Source organism: Hevea brasiliensis, chromosome 4 (assembly GCF_030052815.1).
Source record: "Hevea brasiliensis isolate MT/VB/25A 57/8 chromosome 4, ASM3005281v1, whole genome shotgun sequence".
In the NCBI taxonomy this organism is placed as follows: domain Eukaryota; kingdom Viridiplantae; phylum Streptophyta; class Magnoliopsida; order Malpighiales; family Euphorbiaceae; genus Hevea; species Hevea brasiliensis.
In genome coordinates this window covers 12,541,921-12,566,467 of record NC_079496.1, presented here as the reverse complement: position 1 = coordinate 12,566,467, position 24,547 = coordinate 12,541,921, and the positions used below count along the sequence as shown (strand labels likewise).

The following is a 24,547-nucleotide window of genomic DNA, read 5'->3' as shown; positions in this document are numbered from 1 at the left end:
GGCAGAATCAGTTGTGTTTGTATGAGCTGTTGCTTCCTGTAATGGGAATTGAACATATTTATTTCCTTGTTATGCTACTGTAAATGCCAATCTGTTAATTCAATCTATTCACTGAAAGAAAAAAAGTATATATATATAAAACCACCCTTTGTGTGCCTGCATCTGGTAAACAATTCTATCCACATGCCATACAGCTTGGAAGGAAAAAAAAACACTATACTGCAACTTGAGAAGGGGCTTCAACCTCCTCGGCCCTGTCAGAAGTAGGCTCACACCAGGACCTGGGGCGCACCCCAAGTTGAAAATACAAGACCATTTCTAGTGTCTCAAACGCCTTTTGCTTATCTAAAAATTCATTCCAAACGCCATTCGCTGTACAATAGCTATTATTATAAGGTGGCCGGTGATGAGCAGTATGTTGTGCACGTGAGACCAGCAATCCAAGATCCTGCAGTGCTGCCACTAATGGTGGTAACTAGCTCTTGGTGCCATGAGCTTGTGCATGAAACTGCTGGCTGAACATTAGACAGCCAGAGCATACACCAACAAGGCCATGGAATGTAGGGCCATTACAAGCAAGATCTGTAGGCGATACACAGAATGTTACTGCCCTTGTTATGGCGTGTAAGTTGTTAGCAAATTGACACCTAGTGATTGTCCATGGCCACTTGTGGTGACCTTGAAATGCTTCAATCTAAGCATCAAAAATTGGTGTTGATGCGTCACCTAAGTTGTCAATTTCCCAGTGTATACCCCAGAGCCAAGGTCAGCTAAAATATACCCAATATAGCCTGCTAAAATGGGCTGGAGCCATATGTGGGAATTAGGGGTGGCCACGGTTCGGTCAAAACCGAACTGAAACCGGTCAAAACCGGAACCGACTTCAAACCGGACTGAAACCGTTCTTCTACGGTTTGGTTCAGGTTCATAATTTTTAGAAACCGTGAATCGGCGGTTCTAAACCGGATTGAACCGACGATTCTGAACCGGACCAAACCGGCGATTTAAATACAAAAAAATTTAATAAATACTTCACTCTACTCCTAATTCATATATATATATATATATATATATATATATATATATATATATATTATTAATTTTCTACACAATTATTCTCTACACTCTCTTTAATTCTTAATACTCTTTCAATTTTTCTCAAATTTTCTAAATAATTATTTTTTACACTCTTTTTAATTCTCAGTACTTTCACAATTCTCCTACTTTATTACTTTTATACTCACTGAAATTTTTAATACAATCTCAATTACTCTATTATTATTTTATTGCTTCAATAAAATTTTCAATACCCTCTATTTTGATTTTTTTTTCTTTATATTTTTTTAATTATCAAATATCATATAATTTTTTTAAAAATGGCAAATAATACTCAATTCAACTAAACTTTTATCCAAAAAATTTATTGGGGTCGGCTATATGGATTCTTTTTCTCCAATCTAAACGATTTTGGGTTAAATCCTTGAAAATATGTAATGCTTCTAGGTTATGTTATACTATTCTCCTCCAAGTCAGTTTAAATCTACCTATTATATTTGTAACACCCCAAAATTTTAAATTTTATTATTTTATGAGCATTTTTGGTCTTTTAATTTTATTTAAATTTTAGGAATTTTTTTGAGATTTTTTGGATTTTAAAAATCGGGTTCGATTTTCCGAAAATATAAACTTTGATGATTTTTAAAAATTAATTTAAAGACCACGTGGCAAAACTAAAAATATATTTGGAATCTACGAATTTTTTTGAGTTTTCTGAAATTTTTTCGGAATTTTTGGACCTCGTTTTCGGTCCCGAGGCATAGTAAAAATTCAAAAATTTTGTATCCTGAATCGAACCGACCGAATCAAACCGGACTGGATAGGACCGATCGAATCAGACCGGCCTTTTCTTTTTCTTCTTCCCTTCCCTGCGCGCGTCCGACCTCCTCCCCTTCTCTCTCTCTTTTCTCTCTCCTCCCTCCTCCCCTTGTCGCGCCGCCACCTCCCCTGCCTCCCCACCTCGCCGGCGCGCCGCCTCAGCCCTCCCCCACGGCCGGCCGCCGCCTGGAACGCCGGAAAACGGCTCCAGAAGTGACGCGCAGCGCGCGCGCGACCGTTCACCTTCCCAGCCAAAATCCGGCCGATCCGGCCACCAATCGGACCGGATCTTGTGTCTAAACTCATCTACTCGTCGAGAGCTTTCCATAGACACTAAGAACACCGAAATCCATCGAGCGGTTTGTCCAATTTTTGCTCGGGAAGTTTTAGCCCATTTTAACTTTCGGGTTAGATTTCTCGCAAACCGTGAACCCCACGAGAAAACCGAGAGTACTTGAGCGCTCCACTCGTCGAGAGCTTCGCGGCGACATAAATTTCGAATTTTTTCGACACCGTTTTTCGGTGAGTCCCACGGAACTTCGCAGTGTTTTTCCGAGCATTAAATGAACTTAGAAAATTCTGAAAAATTTATGTACTAAACCCCGTGTTGTGGGCTTCGTGTAGGTATCCTCAATTTGGGGAAATTCGACAGTTGACCAGGTCTGTGAATTTCCGGCCAGACAGACCCATTACCGGAAAAGTCTCCGAATTGGACCGAGGTTTTGGTTACCCCCCCAATTGTCAGACGTCCCGAGCGCGTCCCCGAAGTCGGAATCAGCAAAGGTAAACCCGAACCTTACTTTTTCGTAATTTTCTAGTACTTAAATAGGATTAAAAATCCATAAAATATTCATGGTAGCTCAGAAAATTATGATTCTTTTTGCAATAGCCTAGTAATATTGCTAAGGACCGCGGGGCAAAGTTTTAGAATTTTTAGAGCTTGTTTGGGTAGTTTTTGCAAAAATGATCAATTATAAGGACTAAATTAAAATTTTACATATTATGATGGATGACTAATTTGATGGGCCCAAGAGGGGCTGTGTGATGTGATTGAGTTGTGGATATATGGATTGTGAATATAGAAGTGTGTTTTGAGCCATTTTGCAGGTTGGGTAGGTCCTAGGTATAGGGGAGACTCTGCCGGATTTTCGGCACGACTTAGGACGTACTTGGTCTTTTCTTGATTTGTATTGAGTCATTTGTATTAAATAATTGTAATGTAATTGTCGTGAGCCGATGACCTTCTTCCTCCGCCCAGCCGCCACAGTGACCGTTGTCAAGTCTGTGAGTAAAATATTAATTTTAATTGTAATTTCGATATTATTATATATTCAGGCATACCCATGCATCACCTATATGTATGTATCTATGTAGTTAAACTCTAGGCACGTTTTATGTTGCATTCATAACTGTGAAAGTGCCATGTATGTTGTTGTGGTAATTTGGAGCAGTGTGCGTGCGTTGGCGTGCGTGTGATGTGGTGTGGACTATGGATAGGACGGGTAGACACGGCTTGAGATCTTCGCTGGGACCTGGTCCTTCGGGGTAGACACGGCTTGAGTTCTTCGCTGGGACCCCGATTTGGTTATTAAGTGGAAGTCCGAGCTGAGTTCTTCGCTGGCACAGTTGGAATTAAGAGAGTTGTATAGGGGATCAGCTCCCATATATATTATGATTGATATTACTAGGTGCGTGAGTGCCCCAAATTACCTTTTTGCTGCTATGATGTGAAATTATTGCTGTTGTTGCATTTCACTCTACAGGGTGCATTAGTTTTAGATAGTTATAGAGATTATGGTTAAAATTGATATTTTACTCTCTGAGTCGAACGCTCACTCATGTTCAATATTTTTCCAAGCCACAGGAGGATATTTTTGAGGTTAACCTGCTTTCTCCCTCGCAGGTCGATTATTAATGTTTGTGTAAACTTGTTAAATCTTAGAATTTCCGCATGTGTTAGAAATGTTTATTTGATATGGGTCTGTAAACTAAATTATTATTTTGGACCTGTAAAATTATTATCACATGCATGTTTGATGGACTGGATGAGGGAGCTGAGCTCCCATTTATTTTTATGATGATATGAGTATGTGGAGGGTGAGCTGAGCTCCCCAATTGATTATTATTGTGTTTACAGGTCGGGTGAGTCAATAACTTCCCGTTGAAAGGTCCATTTTATGGCTGGACTCTGTCCGGTTGATTTCTTGAAATTGGGCCCAAATGGGCCTTAGAGTTGGGTTAAGTGAATAGTTAGGCTTACTACGGGCCTCGAGGGCTTTAGGCTGGCCCAGGTCCTAGTGCAGGTCCGGCCCATAGGTTAGGTCGTGACAAATGTGGTATCAGAGCTTAGGCTCCAGATTCTTAGGGAATGTTTGTCTAAAGTGTTGGGAAGAGTCTACTATGAGTCACATGCGGAAAAATAGGGTCCACATACGTCTTGCATTATCATCTTTGCTTCTAGTTTCTGCTTCATATAATTATGTATAAATATGAGTCTATAGAGTTGTGTAACATGTTGTTTTGAATTTTGTGGGCTAATGCTGCTGAATTTCAGGAAAATGCATAGAAGCAGGAGAGCTGCCACTGCACCAAAACCAGATGTGCCTGACGAGGTGTCAGCACAAGATGAGGCGCCTGCCCCGAGGAGGCAGGGTAGGAGGCCTAGAGCTGCTCAAGTAGAAGAGCAGCTGCCAACAGTTCAGGATTAGTCTTTCATGGCACAGGGTCCCATGGACCCCATGGCAGCTACTCTAGCTGGATTGCAGAGAACCATCGACATGATGGCGCAGTATATGGTCCACCCTCCACAGCAGCAGCAGTCCACCGCACCAAGAGGGGAACCTTACAAACAGATCATCAATTTCAAGAAGTTGGTGCCTGGTACTTATGATGTGTCAGAAGATGCATATCGGTTTTTGGATTCTGCGCAGACAGCAGAGTGCAGATTGGTGATAGAAGATTAATAGAGTGTATGCAGCATGTCATGGGGCCTATGCCTAGACAATGGATGAATGACTACATATTACCTCGGATGGAGAATTTGTCATGGACTCAGTTTGTGGAACTGTTCATCAATCGGTTTGTGCCAGAAAGTTTCAGGGATCAAAAGCAGTGGGCCTTTGAGGCCTTAAGACAGAATGGCATGTCCAGAGATGAATATGCTCTGCAATTTCGAGTTGAGCAGGTATGCCCCTACCGCAGTTTCTACAGAAACTATGAAGGTGAAGAGATTCCTAAAGGGGCTTGACAGGAGGTATGCAAACTTGGCCATGATGTCTGATCAGTCTTTTGACGTGGTAGTTGATCGAGCCAAACAGATTGAGATTAGCTATGCTGTGGATGACAGCGGAAGGGCAAAGAAAAACAGAGCAGAGGGTTCTTTAGGTGTTTCACACATAGGTAATACGCATAGTGGTGGCCAAACTAATTACAGAGGAAGAAGCAGAAATAAGAGGAGTGGATTTAGACACAAATCCCGAGGGTTCGCACTGTGCGGATCCAGCGGTGGTCACGATTCAGGCACAGCTGGGTGCAGTTCAGATCCTCCTTGGCACCTTGTGCACAGTGTGGAAGAGGACATTCAGGACCTTGTATGATGGGTTCAGGAGTATGCTTCAGGTGTGGCCAACCAGGTCACTTTGCTAGGGAATGCCCCGTGTTCAGTGAGCCACAGATGGGGTCACAAGGTTCTGTTGCAAATGTTCCTCGTCAGTTGTATCCGGGTGCTTCCAGCATGGCAGGCAGTCAGTTCAGTGGCCAACAGGGCCGAGGACAAGGGGGACGTGGATTTGGAGGCAGATCAGGAGGTAGAAGTCGATGATCGTGGTTACGCCACCTGTAGGGGTCAAGCTCAGGTTTTCACCCTAACCCATCAGGATGCTCAAGCTTCAAATGCAATTGTGGCAGGTATTCTTCTGGTCTGTTCCTATGAGGCTCGTGTTTTAATAGATCCGGGTGCTACGCACTCATTTGTCTCCCCTGTGTTTGCCATGAGGTTGGGTAGAAACCCTACAACCTTAGAATGTCCTTTGTCGGTAGCTACCCCACTTAGTGACAACATAGATGTAGATATGATTTTTCCGGGTAGCCCAGTAGTAGTGGATGGAAAGATCCTCCCAGCAGACTTGGTTCCTCTACCAGTGATGGATTTCGATGTAATCTTGGGGATGGATTGGTTGGCAACTCATTATGCCACTTTAGACTACAGGAACAAAAAGGTGCATTTTCACATACCTGGTGTGGAAGAGTTTAGCTTTGATGGTGACAAGAGCGTGGCTCCATATAATTTGGTGTCAGCAATTAGTGCTAGAAAAATGTTGAGGCGTGGATGCCAAGGGTATTTGGCATTAGTGAGAGATACATCTATAGAAGGTGTCAACATGGAAAATATTTCTGTTGTCAGAGAATTCATGGATGTCTTCCCTGAAGAGCTTCCAAGGTTGCCACCAGAAAGGGGAATAGAGTTCTGCATCGATGTTGTTCCGGGTACAAACCCCATATCAATGCCACCTTACAGGATGGCCCCAGCAAAATTGAAAGAGTTAAAGGAGCAACTACAGGAGCTGTTAGACAAAAGTTTCATACGTCCGAGCACTTCACCCTGGGGTGCTCCTATTCTATTCGTGAGAAAGAAGGATGGGTCATTGAGGTTGTGCATTGACTATAGACAGCTGAACAAGGTGACTGTGAAGAACAAGTATCCACTTCCTCGAATCGACGATCTGTTTGATCAGCTCCAAGGGGCTAGATTCTTTTCCAAGATAGACCTGCGATCAGGCTACCATCAGTTGAGAATCAGGAATGAGGACGTGTCCAAAACGGCATTCAGGACAAGATATGGTCATTATGAGTTCTTGGTGATGTCTTTGGGACTCACTAATGCACCAGCAGCCTTCATGGACTTGATAAACCGGGTGTTCAAGCCATTTTTGGACCGTTTTGTCATCGTATTCATAGATGACATTTTGGTATACTCTCGGACCGAGGAAGAACACTTGTGGCACTTGAGAATGGTGTTGCAGACTTTGAGGGAGCACCAGCTATATGCCAAATTTTCAAAATGTGAATTTTGGCTAGAAAGTATCTCATTCTTGGGACACGTGGTTTCTAGTGACGGCATTCAAGTGGATCCCAACGAAATTGAAGCTGTAACTGATTGGCTTAGGCCTACAACAGTCACTGAGGTGCGAAGTTTTTTGGGTCTAGCTGGCTACTATAGGCGTTTTGTGCAAGATTTTTCCAGGATAGCGGCTCCCTTAACTAAATTAACTCAGAAGAATGTTCCATTCATTTGGACAGATGACTGTGAGAGGAGCTTCCAGAAGCTTAAGGAGTGTCTAACCACTGACCCTGTGTTGACACTACCTATGAGTGGTGAAGGATGAAGGATACACTTTGTGACGCCTCCAGAGTTGGCCTAGGGTGTGTTTTGATGCAGAATGGAAAGGTAGTGGCTTATGCTTCAAGGCAGCTGAAGAGGCATGAGCAGAACTACCTCACCCATGATTTAGAAATGGCGGCTGTAATCTTTGCACTAAAAATCTGGAGACACTACCTGTATGGTGAAGTGTGCGAGATATACACCGACCACAAGAGTTTGAAGTACATGTTCCAACAGAGGGATTTAAACTTGAGACAGAGGAGATGGATGGAGCTTCTGAAAGACTATGATTGCACCATCCAGTACCTCCCTGGGAAGGCTAATGTAGTAGCAGATGCTTTGAGCAGAAAAACTTCTGGTAGCTTGGCGCACATTTCAGCAGAGAAGAGACCGTTGATTCAGAAAGTACATGAGTTGATGGATCAAGGTTTAATCCTAGATCTTTCAGATGAGGGGGTATTGTTGGCTCATTTTTCAGTGAGGCCAGACTTGCTGGACAGAGTTAGAGTTTCCCAGCACAAAGACCAACAATTGATGAAGATCATAGAAAGAGTACAGCAAGGTGAAGGTGGTGAGTTCGGGTTTGCCAATGATGGCGCCCTTATACAAGGTTCTAGGATATGTGTGCCCGATGTGGACAATCTCAGAGATGAAATCATGCGAGAGGCACACTATACACTGTACAATGTCCACCCAAGTTCCACCAAGATGTACCATGATGTGAAAGATAGCTATTGGTGGAATGGCATGAAGAGAGACATAGCAGACTTTGTGTCCAAGTGCTTGACTTGTCAGAAGGTGAAGTTTGAACACCAGAGACCGTCAGGGAAGCTGCAAGAGCTCCCTATCCCAGAATGGAAGTGGGAAATGATCACTATGGATTTTGTGACTGGGTTGCCTCGTACCACGCGAGGATATGATTCGATATGGGTAATTGTAGACCGCCTAACCAAATCAGCTCACTTCTTGCCTGTGAAGACTACATATTCTGTGGCACAGTACGCCCGACTCTACATTCGAGAAATAGTCAGATTGTATGGGGTTCCAGCTTCCATAATATCTGACAGAGGGCCCCAGTTCACTTTTCGGTTTTGGAGAAAGTTGCAGGAGGCACTTGGCACACAGTTGAACTTCAGTACGGCCTTCCACCCTCAGATATACGGACAGTCCGAAAGGACAATCCAAACACTGGAAGACATGCTTCGCATGAGTGTTTTGGATTTTGGAGGTCAATGGGATGATCAACTAGCTTTGGTGGAGTTTGCCTACAACAACAGTTACCATTCCAGCATAGGGATGGCACCCTATGAGGCATTATATGGAAGAAAGTGTAGGTCTCCTCTGTGTTGGACGGAAATGGGAGAAGCGAAGGTGCATGATGTAGATCTAGTGCAGTACACTTCAGAGGTAGTTCCTTTAATCAGGGAACGATTGAAAACAGCTTTCAGTAGGCAGAAGAGTTGTGCAGACCCTAGACGGAGGGATGTGGAGTTTGCAGTAGGCGACTATGTATTCCTGAAGGTTTCTCCGATGAAGGGAGTGATGAGATTTGGAAAGAAGGGCAAGTTGGCACCTCGGTATATTGGACCTTTTGAGGTTACTGATAGAGTTGGAGCAGTTGCCTACCGATTGGAGCTACCACCCAACCTTTCTCACGTTCATCCCGTATTTCACATCTCCATGCTCAGGAAATACATTCCAGATCCTTCTCATGTACTACAACCAGATGTAATAGAGCTAAAAGAGAACTTGACATTTGAGGAGCAACCTGTAGCCATAGTGGACTACCAAGTGAGACAGCTAAGATCCAAACAGATCCCTATGTTAAGGTTTTGTGGAGGATTCAGTCGGTGGAAGAGTGCACCTGGGAGTCAGAACGGGACATGCGTAGTAAGTACCCTTATTTGTTCAATGTATAATCATGTGCTTTATTCTGCCTTGTGTAAAATTCGAGGACGAATTTTTTGTAAGGGGAGAAGAATGTAACACCCAAAAATTTTAAATTTTATTATTTTATGAGCATTTTTGGTATTTTAATTTTATTTAAATTTTAGGAATTTTTTTGAGATTTTTCGGATTTTAAAAATCGGGTTCGATTTTCCGAAAATATAAACTTTGATGATTTTTAAAAATTAATTTAAAGACCACATGGCAAAACTAAAAATATATTTGGAATCTATGAATTTTTCTGAGTTTTCTGGAATTTTTTCGGAATTTTTGGACCTCGTTTTCGATCCCGAGGCAGAGTAAAAATTTAAAAATTTTGTATCCTAAATCGAACCGGACCGGATCGGACCGGTCGAATCGGACCGGCCTTTTCCTTTTCTTCTTCCCTTCCCCGCGCGCGTCTGACCTCCTCCCCTTCTCTCTCTCTTTTCTCTCTCCTCCCTCCTCCTCTCTCCTCCTCCTCCTCTTGCCTCCGCCACCTCCCGCCCCACTCCCGCCGCTCCGCCTCAGCCCTCCCCCACGGCGCCACCGCCGAACGCTGAAACGGCCTATGACGGCGCAAGGCCGACCGTTCACCTTCCCGGCCGATCCGGCCACCAATCGGACCGAGTCTTGCGTCTAAACTCATCTACTCGTCGAGAGCTTTCCATAGACACCAAGAACACCGAAATCCATCGAGCGGTTTGTCCAATTTTTGCTCGGGAAGTTTTAGCCCATTTTGACTTTCGGGCTAGATTTCTCGCAAACCGTGAACCCCATGAGAAAACCGAGAGTACCAGAGCACGCCACTCGTCGAGAGCTTCGCGCGACATAAATTTCGAATTTTTCCGACACCATTTTTCGGTGGGTCCCACGAAACTTCGCAGTGTTTTTCCGAGCATTAAATGAACTTAGAAAATTCTGAAAAATTTATGTACTAACCCCCGTGTTGTGGGCTTCGTGTAGGTATCCTCAATTCCCGAAAATTTGACAGTTGACCGGGTTTGTGAATTTCTGGCCCGACAGACCCGTTACCGGAAAAGTCTCCGAATTGGACCGAGGTTTTGGCTACCCCCCCATTGTCAGACGTCCCGAGCGCGTCCCCAAAGTCGGAATCGGCAAAGGTAAACCCGAACCTTGCTTTTTCATAATTTTCTAGTGCTTAAATAGGATTAAAAATCCATAAAATATTCATGGTAGCTCAGAAAATTATGATTCTTTTTGCAATAGCCTAGTAATATTGCTAAGGACCGCGGGGCAAAGTTTTAGAATTTTTAGAGCTTGTTTGGGTAGTTTTTGCAAAAATGATCAATTATAAGGACTAAATTGAAATTTTACATATTGTGATGGATGACTGATTTGATGAGCCCAGGAGGGGCTGTGTGATGTGATTGAGTTGTGGATATATGGATTGTGAGTATAGAAGTGTGTTTTGAGCCATTTTGCAGGTTGGGTAGGTTCTAGGTATAGGGGAGACTCTGCCGGATTTTCGGCACGACTTAGGACGTACTTGGTCTTTTCTTGATTTGTATTGAGTCATTTGTATTAAATAATTGTAATGTAATTGTCGTGAGTCGTGATGACCTTCTTCCTCCGCCACCGCCACAAAGGACCGTTGTCAAGTCTGTGAGTAAAATATTAATTTTAATTGTAATTTCGATATTATTATATGTTCAGGCATGCCCATGCATCACCTATATGTATATATCTATGTAGTTAAACTCTAGGTACGTTTTATGTTGCATTCATAACTGTGAAAGTGCCATGTATGTTGTTGTGGTAATTTGGAGCAGTGTGCGTGCGTTGGCGTGCGTGTGATGTGGTGTGGACTATGGATAGGACGGGTAGACACGACTTGAGATCTTCGCTGGGACCCGGTCCTTCGGGGTAGACACGGCTTGAGTTCTTCGCTGGGACCCCGATTTGGTTATTAAGTGGAAGTCTGAGCTGAGTTCTTCGCTGGCACAGTTGGAATTAAGAGAGCTGTATAGGGGATCAGCTCCCATATATATTATGATTGATATTACTGGGTGCGTGAGTGACCCAATTTATCTTTTTGCTGCTATGATGTGAAATTATTGCTATTGTTGCATTTCACTCTACAGGGTGCATTAGTTTTAGATAGTTATAGAGATTATGGTTAAAATTGATATTTTACTCTCTGAGTCGAACGCTCATGTTCAATATTTTTTCAGGCCACAGGAGAATATTTTTGAGGTTAACCTGCTTTCTCTCTCGCAGGTCGATTATTAATGTTTGTATAAACTTGTTAAATCTTAGAATTTCCGCATGTGTTAGAAATGTTTATTTGATATAGGTCTGTAAATTAAATTATTATTTTAGACCTGTAAAATTATTATCACATGCATGTTTGATGGGCTGGATGAGGGAGCTGAGCTCCCATTTATTTTTATGATGATATGAGTATGTGGAGGGTGAGCTGAGCTCCCCAATTGATTATTATTGTGTTTACAGGTCGGGTGAGTCAATAACTCCCCGTTGAAAGGTCCATTTTATGGCCGGACTCTGTCCGGTTGATTTCTTGAAATTGGGCCCAAATGGGTCTTAGAGTTGGGTTAAGTGAATAGTTAGGCTTACTACGGGACTTGGAGGATATGGCTAGCCCAGGTCCTAGTGCCGGTCCGGCCCATAGGTTGGGTCGTGACAATTTTCATTTTATCCTCAACCCAATATTCTCTACTTGTCTAATTGAAGCTTTCCTATGTCTATGCTTCACATAACCAAATCACCTCAATCTCCCTTCTCTCAACTTATAACTGAAAATTTTGATTTCTCTAAATCCTAAAGGGATACATAGGCGAAATTAAGTTCATGCACCTTTTTCTAATTTTTTTTAAATTAATTTTATCTCTAGTTTTTTAATAAGTTCAAGTCTTTACTTTTTAAATTTTTCTTAAAAATAAGTTATTTTTATTCTTATTTTTCTTATTTTATTTTGATTGAAAGATTTCTAAGAAAAATTAAAATATTTTTACAAATATAACTTAAATTCTAAATTAATAAAATTTTCCTCTAATTTTTTTCTTTAAGTTGCTCTTAAACCGCCCCTAAACCGCTTTCAAACCGTTTTGAATTGTTATTTTTCGAACCGTCCTCTAAACCGTTTTAAACCAGGGCTCGAACCGAAACCGGCGGTTCAAGAATCGTCTTCCAAACCGTCCCATGACGGTTTGGTTCAGGTTCATGATTTTATTGAATCTGAACTGACGGTTCCTGAACCGTGGCCACCCCTAGGAATCAGCCGGAGCCACTATGGCCTTAGCCAGGGAAATTAGCACAGAGGTGCACCTAGTTGCCACCCATATACGATGAGACCATGTTGATTGCAAACTAGAATCACTGGGCACAGGAGGGGCAACAGATGTGCATAAGGCTGGTAGGCTCACAAGCCTAGGTTCAGATTCAGTAGTTAACAAGCTTCTTAAAAGCCGCGCCATGCTGCGGTATTATTTCCTTTTTAAATTTATTATATTAATATAATTAATAAAAAAATATATTTTTTTAAAAATACATCTGATAATTATATTACATATTATTTAAGTGTAAATCATAATTCAAATGAAATAAAATTTTTAAATTATATATTAGTTATGTGTGTAGAGTTTAGTTTAAGGTAAACTAATATTAATGATATAATATTTATTATTTACTTATTATAATACATAAAAAAAATTATAATTTCATAAGAAAAAATATTTAATAGCATAGTCTAGGTATAAAAGAAAATAATAATAATTGTTAAAAAAGAGCAAATTATTTAACACATCTAGAAAAACGTGCCTAATATTATTTTTACATTTAAATTGAAGTAAATTTAATTATTTATTATTTATAATTATACATTTATTGGACTAACAACTCTAAAAGATATTATAAAAAGTTTGAAATATTATTTTTTAATATTTTTAACATAATAATAATAATAATAATAATAATAATAATAATAATAATTATTATTATTATTATTATAATAAAAAGAATTATAATTTTAATTAAAATCTTACCATTTTAAAGTAGTGTTTATAGGAAAAAAAAAAATGAAAGGAAATACTGTTCAAATATATTAATAATGTTTTATTATTATATTTTTCCTTACAATGAAATGAAAGTATGATATTTAATGTTTGTGTATAAAGTAAAATTTATTTTATAATAAAATAAAATAATCTTAAAACCATTTAAAAAAATAATGATAATAAATGCAAATTAAATAATTCAAAAATAATTAAAATAAAATAAAAAGAAAAAATTATAAAAAAAATCATTTATTTAAGAGCATATAAGTGGTTTAAATTTTAAAATAAATGAATACAAATTTAAAAATTCAATTAATAAAATAAAACACCATATAAAATTTTAAAAGAGATTCAAGCGTTTATTTTGGTTTAGAAAATTCAACTAATTCAAAAAAAATTTTAGGATGTCAAAAAATTCAAGATATATCTTGTAAAATGTAACACCCTAAAATTTTAAATTTTATGAGCATTTTTGGTATTTTAATTTTATTTAAATTATAGGGTTTTTTTGAGATTTTTCAGATTTTAAAAATCGGGTTCGATTTTCCGAAAATATAAACTTTGATGATTTTTAAAAATTAATTTAAAGATCACGTGGCAAAACTAAAAATATATTTGGAGTCTACGTATTTTTTTGAGTTTTCTGAAATTTTTTCGGAATTTTTAGACCTCGTTTTCGGTCCCGAGGCAGAGTAAAAATTCAAAATTTTGTATCTTGAATCGGACCGGCCGAATCGAACCGGATCGGATCGGACCGATCGAATCGGACCGGCCTTTTCCTTTTTCTTCTTTCCTTCCCCGCGCGCGTCGACCTCTTTTCCTTCTCTCTCTCTTTTCTCTCTCCTCCGCCCACGGCCACCACCTTTCCCCACCTCACCCGATCGGCGCGCCACCCACCTCTCCAAATACCACGCCGCCAAACGCACGGAACGCGCGCGAACTCCCTTCCTCGCGCGCGCGGCGTTTCGAATTCTCCGGCCAAAATCCGGCCGATCCGGCCACCAATTGGACCAGGTCTTATGTTTAAAATCATCTACTCGACGAGAGCTCTCCATAGACACCAAGAACACCGAAATCCATCGAGCGGTTTGTCCGATTTTTGCTCGGGAAGTTTTTAGCCCATTTCGACTTTTGGGCTAGATTTCTTGAAAACCGTGAATCCCACGAGAAAACCGAGGGTACTAGCACGCTCCACTCGTCGAGAGCTTCACGGCGATATAAATTTCGAATTTTTCCGACACCGTTTTTCGGTGGGTCCCACGGAACTTTGCAGTGTATTTCCGAGCATTTAATGAGCTTAGAAAATTCTGAAAAATTTATGTGCTAACCCCCGTGTTATGGGCTTCGTGTAGGTATCCTCAATTCGCGGAAATTCGACAGTTGTCCGAAGTTCGAGAATTTCCGGCCGATGCACTGCTACCGGAAAAGTCTCCGAATTCGACCGAGGTTTTGGCTACCCCCCATTGTCAGACGTCCCGAGCGCGTCCCCGAAGTCGGAATCGGCAAAGGTAAACCCGAACCTTACTTTTTCGTAATTTTCTAGTGCTTAAATAGGATTAAAAATCCATAAAATATTCGTGGTAGCTTAAAAAATTATGATTCTTTTTGCAATAGCCTAGTAATATTGCTAAGGACCGCGGGGCAAAGTTTTAGAATTTTTAGAACTTGTTTGGGGAGTTTTTGCAAAAATGATCAATTATAAAAACTAAATTGAAATTTTACATATTGTGATGGATGACTGATTTGATGGGCCCAGGAGGGGCTGTGTGATGTGATTGAGTTGTGGATATATGGATTGTGAGTATAGAAGTGTGTTTTGAGCCCTTTTGCAGGTTGGGTAGGTCCTAGGTATAGGGGAGACTCTGCCGGATTTTCGACACGACTTAGGACGTAATTGGTCTTTTCTTGATTTGTATTGAGTCATTTGTATTAAATAAATGTAATGTAATTGTCAGGTGAGCCGGGACAGCCTTCTTCCTCCGCCCAGCCGTCACAGTGACCGTTGTTAAGTCTGTGAGTAAAATATTAATTTTAATTGTAATTTCGATATTATTATATGTTCAGCATGTCCATGCATCACTTATATGCATATATTTATGTAGTTAAACTCTAGGCACAATTTATGTTGCATTCATAACTGTTAGCATGCCATAGATGTTGTTGTGGTAATTTGGAGCAGTGAGCGTGCGTTGGCCTGCGTGTGATGTGGTGTGGACTATGGATAGGACGGGTAGACACGGCTTGAGTTCTTCGCTGGGACCCGGTCCTTCGGGGTAGACACGGCTTGAGTTCTTCGCTGGGACCCCGATTTGGTTATTAAGTGGAAGTCCAAGCTGAGTTCTTCACGCACTGTGTTGGATTTAAGAGAGTCAGATAGGGATCACCCCATATATTATGATTGATGTTACAGGGTGCGTGAGTGCTCCAAATTACCTTTTTGATGTTATGATGTGAAATTGTTGTTGATGTTGCATTTCACTCCACAGGTTGCATTAGTTCTAAATAGTTATAGAGATTATGGTTAAAATTGATATTTTACTCTCTGAGTCGAATGCTCACTCCTGTTCAAAAATTTTTCCAGGCCACAAGAGGATATTTTTGAGGTTAACCTGCTTTCTCCCTCGCAGGTCGATTACTAATGTTTGTATAAACTTGTTAAATCTTAGAATTTCCGCATGTGTTAGAAATGTTTATTTGATTTGGGTCTGTAACCTAAATTATTATTTTGGACCTGTAAACTTAATATTATATGCATGTTTGAGGGATTGGATGAGGGAGCTGAGCTCCCATTTATTTTTATGCTGATGAGTATGTGGAGGGTGAGCTGAGCTCCCCAATTGAGTATTTATTGTGTTTACAGGTCGGATGAGTCGAAAACTCCCCGTTGGAAAGTCCATTTTATGGCCGGACTCTGTCCGTTTGTTTTCTTGAAATTGGGCCCAAATGGGCCTTAGAGTTGAGTTAATGAACAGTTAGGCTTACTACGGGCCTCGGGGGCTTTAGGCTGGCCCAAGTCCTAGTGCCGGTCCGGCCCATAGGTTGGGTCGTGACAAATGTGGTATCAGAGCTTAGGCTCCAGATTCTTAGGGAATGTTTGTCTAAAATGTTGAGAAGAGTCTAATAGGAGTCACATGCGGAAAGTAGGGTCCACATTCGTCTTGTATTGTCATCTTTGCTTCTAGTTCCTGCTCCATATATTGTGTATAAATATGAGTCTATAGAGCTGTGTAATGTGCAGTTTTGAATTTTGTGGGCTAATGCTGCTGAATTTCAGGAAAATGCGTAGAAGGTGAGAGCCGCCATCGCACTGTAACTGCATGTGCTCGACGAGGTGTCAAGACAGATGAGGCGCCGCCCGAGGAGGCGGGTAAGAGGCCTAGAGTCGCCAAGTAGAAGAGCACCGCCACCAAGACAGATCGCCTTTTATGGCACAGGGTCCCATGGACCCCATGGCAGCTACTCTAGCTGGTCTGCAGAGAACCATCGATATGATGGTGCAGTATATGGTCCACCCTCCACAGCAGCAGCAGTCCACCGCACCAAGAGGAGAACCTTACAAATAGATCATAAATTTCAAGAAATTGGTGCCTGGTACTTATGATGTGTCAGACGATGCATATCGATTTTTGGATTCCTGCATGTGCAGAAATGTAATTGCAGTTGACTGATAGAAGACTAATAGAGTGTATACAGCATGTCATGGGGCCTATGCCTAGACAATGGATGAATGACTACGTGTTACCCCGGATGGAGGGTTTGTCGTGGGCTCAGTTTGTGGAACTGTTCATCAATCGGTTTGTGCCAGAAAGCTTTAGAGATCAGAAACAGTGGGCCTTTGAGGCTTTAAGACAGAATGGCAGGTCTATAGATGAATATGCTACAGAATTTCTGGAATTGAGCAGATATGCCCCTACAGCAGTAGCTACAGAAACTATGAAGGTGAAGAGATTCCTAAAGGGGCTTGACAGGAGATATGCAAACCTGGCCATGATGTCTGATCAGTCTTTTGACGTGGTAGTTGATCGAGCCAGACAGATAGAGATTAGCTATGATGTGGATGACAGCGGAAGGGCAAAGAAAAACAGAGCAGAGGGTTCTTCAGGTGTTCCCCACATGGCTACTACAGACAGTGGTGGCCAAACTAATTACAGAGGAAGAAGCAAGAATAAGAGAAGTGATTTCAGACACAAATCCCGAGGATTCAGACCATGGTACAGATCCAAAGAAGGGTACAGCTCAGGTACAGCAGCCTGGTCCTGTTCAGATCCTCCTTGGCACCTTGTGCACAAGGTGGAAGAGGACATTCAGACCTTGTATGATGGGTTCAGAGTATGCTGTGTGTGGCCAACTGTGTCACTTTGCTAGGGAATGCCCCGTGTTCAATGAGCCACGATGGGGTCACAAGGTTCTTGTAAATGTTCCTCGACGCTTGTATCTGGTGCTTCCAAAGATGGCAGCAAATAATCTGGGCACAACAGGCCGAGGACAAGGGGGACGTGGATTTGGAGGCAGATCAGGAGGTAGAAGTCAGTATCAAGATTCTGCCACTCAGGGTAGGGGTCAAGCTCGGGTTTTCACCCTGACCCACCAGGATGCTCAAGCTTCAAATGCAGTTGTGGCAGGTATTCTTCTGGTCTGTTCCTATGAAGCTCGTGTTTTGATAGATCCGGGTGCTACGCACTCATTTGTCTCCCCTGTGTGTGCCATGAGGTTGGGTAGAAACCCTAAAACTTTAGAGTGCCCTTTGTCGGTAGCTACCCCACTTAGCGACAACATAGATGTAGATATGGTTTTTCCGGGTAGTCCAGTGGTAGTGGATGGAAAGATCCTCCCAGCAAACTTGGTTCCTCTACCCGTAATGGATTTTGATGTAATTTTGGGGATGGATTGGTTGGCAACTCACTATGCCACTTTAGACTGCAGGAACAAAAAGGTGTATTTCCACATACCTGGTGTGGAAGAGTTTAGCTTTGATGGTGACAGGAGCGTGGCTCCATATAATTTGGTGTCAGCAATAAGTGCTAGAAAAATGTTGAGGCGTGGATGCCAAGGGTATTTGGCATTGGTGAGAGATACATCTATAGAAGGTGTCAGCATGGAAAATGTTCCTGTTGTCAGAGAATTTATGGATGTCTTCCTGCAGGAGCTTCGTGGTTGCCACCAGGAAGGGAAATAGAGTTTTGCATTGATGTTGTGCCGGGTACAAATCCCATATCCATGCCACCTTACAGGATGGCACCAGCAGAATTGAAAGAGCTAAAGGAGCAACTACAGGAGCTTTTGGACAAGGGTTTCATACGTTCGAGCACTTCACCCTGGGGTGCTCCTGTTCTATTTGTGAGAAAGAAGGATGGGTCATTGAGGTTGTGTATCGACTACAGACAGCTGAACAAGGTAACTGTGAAGAACAAGTATCCACTTCCTCGGATCGATGATTTGTTTGATTAGCTTCAAGGAGCTAGATTCTTTTCCAAGATAGACTTGCGATCAGGCTACCATCAGTTGAGAATCAGGAATGAGGACGTGTCCAAAACGGCATTCAGGACAAGATATGGTCATTATGAGTTCTTGGTGATGTCTTTTGGACTCACTAATGCACCAAGAAATTCTTCATGGACTTGATGAACAAGGTGTTCAAGCCATTTTTGGACCGTTTTGTCATCGTATTCATAGATGACATTTTGGTATACTCTCGGACCGAGGAAGAGCATGTGTGGCACTTGAGGATGGTGTTGCAGACTTTGAGGGAGCACCAGCTATATGCCAAATTCTCGAAATGTGAATTTTGGCTAGAAAGCATCTCATTCTTGGGACACGTGGTTTCTAGTGAAGGTATTCAAGTGGATCCCAAGAAAATTGAAGTCAGAATCGATTGGCTTAGGCCTACAAATACCACCGAGGTGCGAAGTTTCCTGGGTCTAGCTGGCTACTATAGGCGTTTTGTACAGGATTTTTCCAGGATAGCATCTCCCCTAACTAAGTTAACTCGGAAGAATGTTCCATTCATTTGGACAGATGACTATGAGAAGAGTTTCCAGAAGCTGAAGGAGTGTCTAACCACCGCCCCTGTGTTGACACTACCTATGAGTGGTGAAGGATACACCGTGTATTGTGACGCCTGCAGTTGGCCTAGGTGTGTTTTGATGCAGAATGGAAAAGTAGTGGCTTATGCTTCAAGACACCAAGAGGCATGAGCGTAACTACCCCACCCATGACTTGGAAATGGCGGCTGTAATCTTTGCACTAAAAATCTGGAGACACTATCTGTATGGTGAAGTGTGCGAGATATACACCGACCATAAGAGTTTGAAGTACATCTTCCAACAGAGGGATTTAAACTTGAGACAGAGGAGATGGATGGAGGTTCTGAAAGACTATGATTGCACCATCCAGTACCACCCTGGGAAGGCCAATGTTGTAGCAGATGCTTTGAGCGTAAAATCTTCCGTAGTTTGGCGACATTTCAAAGAGAGAAGAGACCGTTGATTCGGGAGGTACATGAGTTGATGGATCAAGGTTTAATCCTAGATCTGTCAGATGAGGGGGTATTGTTGGCTCATTTTTCAGTGAGGCCAGACTTGAGGGACAGAGTTAGAGTTTCCCAGCACAGAGACCAATAATTGATGAAGATCATAGAAAGAGTACTGCAAGGTGAAGGTGGTGAGTTTGGATTTGCCAATGATGGCGCCCTAGTGCAAGGTTCTAGGATATGTGTGCCCGATGTGGACAACCTCAGGAATGAAATCATGCGAGAGGCACACTACACACTGCATGCTGTCCACCTGTGTTCCACCAAGATGTACCATGATGTGAAAGATAGCTACTGGTGGAATGGTATGAAGAGAGACATAGCAGACTTTGTGTCTAAGTGCTTGACTTGTCAGAAGGTGAAGTTTGAACACCAGAGACCGTCAGGGAAGCTGCAAGAGCTCCCTATCCCAGAATGGAAGTGGGAAATGATTACCATGGATTTTGTGACTGGGTTGCCTCGTACCACGCGAGGATATGATTCGATATGGGTAATTGTAGACCGCCTAACCAAATCAGCTCACTTCTTGCCTGTGAAGACTACATATTCTGTGGCACAGTACGCCCGACTCTACATTCAAGAAATAGTCATATTGCATAGAGTTCCGGCTTCCATAATATCTGACAGAGGGCCCCAGTTCACTTCGCGGTTTTAGAGAAAGTTGCAGGAGGCACTTGGCACACAGTTGAACTTTAGTACGGCTTTCCACCTCGCATGCATCGGACAAATTGAAAGGACAATCCAAACACTGGAAAACATGATTCGCATGAGTGTTTTGGATTTTGGAGGTCAATGGGATGAGCAACTAGCTTTGGTGGAGTTTGCCTACAATAACAGTTACCATTCCAGCATAAGGGTGGCACCCTATGAAGCGCTATATGGAAGAAAGTGTAGGTCTCCTCTGTGTTGGACGGAAATGGGAGAAGCGAGGGTGCATGACGTAGACCTAGTGCAGTACACTTCAGAGATAGTTCCTTTGATCAGGGAACGATTGAAAACATTTTCAAGAGGCGTAAGAGTTATGCACTGCACGGAGGGATGTGGAGTTTGCAGTAGGCGACTATGTATTCCTGAAGGTTTCTCCAATGAAGGGAGTCATGAGATTTGGAAAGAAGGGCAAGTTGGCACCTCGGTATATTGGACCTTTTGAGGTTACTGATAGAGTTGGAGCAGCTTGCTCACCGCTGGAGCTACCACCCAACCTTTCTCACGCTCATCCCGTGTTTCACATCTCCATGCTCAGAAATACATTCCAGATCCTTTTCATGTACTACAAATGATGTGATAGAGCTAAAAGAGAACTTGACATTTGAGGAGCAGCCTGTAGCCATAGTGGACTACCAAGTGAGACAGCTGAGATCAAAACAGATCCCTATGGTTAAGGTTTTGTGGAGGAGTCAGTCAGTGGAAGAGTGCACCTGAGAGTCAGAACGGGACATGCGTAGCAAGTACCCTTATTTGTTCAATGTATAATCATGTGCTTTATTCTGCCTTGTGTAAAAATTCGAGGACGAATTTTCTGTAAGGGGGGAAGAATGTAACACCCCAAAATTTTAAATTTTATGAGCATTTTTGGTATTTCAATTTTATTTAAATTATAGGGATTTTTTTGAGATTTTTCGGATTTTAAAAATCGGGTTCGATTTTTCGAAAATATAAACTTTGATGATTTTTAAAAATTAATTTAAAGACCACGTGGCAAAACTAAAAATATATTTGGAGTCTACGATTTTTCTCGAAGTTTTCTGAATTTTTCAAATTTTGGACCTCGCTTTTGGTCCCGAGGCGTAGTAAAAATTCAAAATTTTGTATCTTGAATCGACCGCCGAATCGAACCGGATCGGATCGGACCTGGCCGAATCGACCGGCCTTTTCCTTTTTCTTCTTTCCTTCCTCGCGCCGACCTCTTTTCCTTCTCTCTCTTTTCTCTCTCCTCGCCTCGCCACGGCCACCACCTCCCTCGCCACCCCACCGACCGGCGCCACTCCACCTCCACCACTGCCGCCGCCTAAACGCCAAAAACGCGCAAACTCCCTCCTCGCAAGGCGTTTCGACTTCTCCGGCCAAAATCCGGCCGATCCGACCACCAATTGGACCGGGTCTTATGTTTAAAATTATCTACTCGACGAGAGCTTTCCATAGACACCAAGAACACCGAAATCCATCGAGCAATTTGTCCGATTTTTGCTCGGGAAGTTTTTAGCCCATTTCGACTTTTGGGCTAGATTTCTCGAAAACCGTGAATCCCACGAGAAAACCAAGGGTACCAGCACGCTCCACTCGTCGAGAGCTTCGCGGCGATATAAATTTTGAATTTTTCCGACACCGTTTTTCGGTGGGTCCCACGGAACTTTGCATTGTATTTCCGAGCATTTAATGAGCTTAGAAAATTCTGAAAAATTTATGTGCTAACCCCCGTGTTATGGGCTTCGTGTAGGTATCCTCAATTCGCAGAAATTCGACAGTTGTCCGGGTCTGAGAATTTCCGGTCAAACAGACCCGTTACCGGAAAAGTCTCCGAATTCGACCGAGGTTTTGGCTACCCCCCATTGTCAGACGTCCCGAGCGCGTCCCCGAAGTCGAAATCGGCAAAGGTAAACCCAAACCTTGCTTTTTCGTAATTTTCTAGTGCTTAAATAGGATTAAAAATCCGTAAAATATTCGTGGTAGCTTAGAAAATTATGATTCTTTTTGCAATAGCCTAGTAATATTGCTAAGGACCGCGGGGCAAAGTTTTAGAATTTTTAGAACTTGTTTGGGGAGTTTTTGCAAAAATGATCAATTATAAGGACTAAATTGAAATTTTACATATTGTGATGGATGGCTGATTTGATTGGCCCAAGAGGGGCTGTGTGATGTGATTGAGTTGTGGATATATGGATTGTGAGTATAGAAGTGTGTTTTGAGCCCTTTTGCAGGTTGGGTAGGTCCTAGGTATAGGGAGACTCACGATTTTCTGACGACTTAGGACGTAATTGGTCTTTTCTTGATTTGTATTGAGTCATTTGTATTAAATAAATGTAATGTAATTGTCAGGTGAGCCGGGACAGCCTTCTTCCTCCGCCCAGCCGCCACAGTGACCGTTGTTAAGTCTGTGAGTAAAATATTAATTTTAATTGTAATTTCGATATTATTATATGTTCAGCATGCCCATGCATCACTTATATGCATATATTTATGTAGTTAAACTCTAGGCACGTTTTATGTTGCATTCATAACTGTTAGCGTGCCATGGATGTTGTTGTGGTAATTTGGAGCAAGCAGCGTGCGTTGGCGTGCGTGTGATGTGGTGTGGACTATGGATAGGACGGGTAGACACGCTTGAGTTCTTCATTGGGACCCTGGCCCTTCGGGTAGACACGGCTTGAGTTCTTCAGGGACCCCGATTTGGTTATTAAGTGGAAGTCCGAAATGAGTTCTTCACTGCACTGTGTTGAATTTAAGAGAGTCAGATAGGGATCACCCCATATATTATGATTGATGTTACAGGGTGCGTGAGTGCTCCAAATTACCTTTTTGATGTTATGATGTGAAATTGTTGTTGATGTTGCATTTCACTCCACAGGTTGCATTAGTTCTAAATAGTTATAGAGATTATGGTTAAAATTGATATTTTACTCTCTGAGTCGAACGCTCACTCCTGTTCAAAAATTTTTCCAGGCCACAGGAGGATATTTTTGAGGTTAACCTGCTTTCTCCCTCGCAGGTCGATTACTAATGTTTGTATAAACTTGTTAAATCTTAGAATTTCCGCATGTGTTAGAAATGTTTATTTGATTTGGGTCTATAACCTAAATTATTATTTTGGACCTGTAAACTTAATATTATATGCATGTTTGAGGGATTGGATGAGGGAGCTGAGCTCCTATTTATTTTTATGCTGATGAGTATGTGGAGGGTGAGCTGAGCTCCCCAATTGAGTATTTATTGTGTTTATAGGTCGGGTGAGTCGAAAACTCCCCGTTGGAAAGTCCATTTTATGGCCGGATTCTGTCCGTTTGTTTTCTTGAAATTGGGCCCAAATGGGCCTTAGAGCTGAGTTAATGAACAGTTAGGCTTATTACGGGCCTCGGGGGCTTTAGGCTGGCCCAGGTCCTTGTGCCGGTCCGGCCCATAGGTTGGGTCGTGACATAAAATTTAAAAAAGAAGCATTTGTTCCAATAATAAAATAAAAAAAAATTAAAAATAAGACACTAAAAACAAAGAAATGCAATAGGGAAAATTGTCACAACATTGTTATTAAACAATAAATTTAAAAATTATTTCAATAATAATTAAATAATTTGAAAGCAACTAAAATTAAAATATAAATTGAAGTGAGAAAAATAATTTTAATTGATATATATATATATATATATATATATATATATATATATATATATATATATATATATATATATATATATCACAAGTAAAAGGTTGCCCTCTTTTAGTATATGTTAATACTTGGGTTGGCTTGGGCTTAGATTTGGTGGTGGTGGTGGCTGAACATATCACAGGTCTGGGGAGGCACAAGTGGTGGTACTTAGGAACATGGGTCGGGAACCTTGTCAGGTACTTGTGTTGGGTTGGTATGGACATTGAGAATGCCTCAAGAGAAATCAATGACACTGTTTCAAGAGGCAAAATACATGAGCTCAAAATAAATTGTGGCGGTAAATGGAGTTGGGAGTCTTGTGGAGAGATTTGAAGGAATTCATGTTGTGCTGTTTGCACAGGGTGCGTATCACTGAATGTTTTATCACCCAATTTATAAGGAATGATTGTGTTTTAAAAGTAATGATAGTGGCAGCTGAGAAT

At 41.7% G+C, this 24,547-nt stretch overlaps 1 pseudogene; it reads right to left on the bottom strand.

The window, feature by feature from the left end:
• Positions 1 to 214: 214 nt before the first annotated feature.
• LOC110658550 (fatty acid desaturase 4, chloroplastic-like) lies at positions 215 to 24,328 on the bottom strand (annotated as a pseudogene).
• Positions 24,329 to 24,547: the final 219 nt, after the last annotated feature.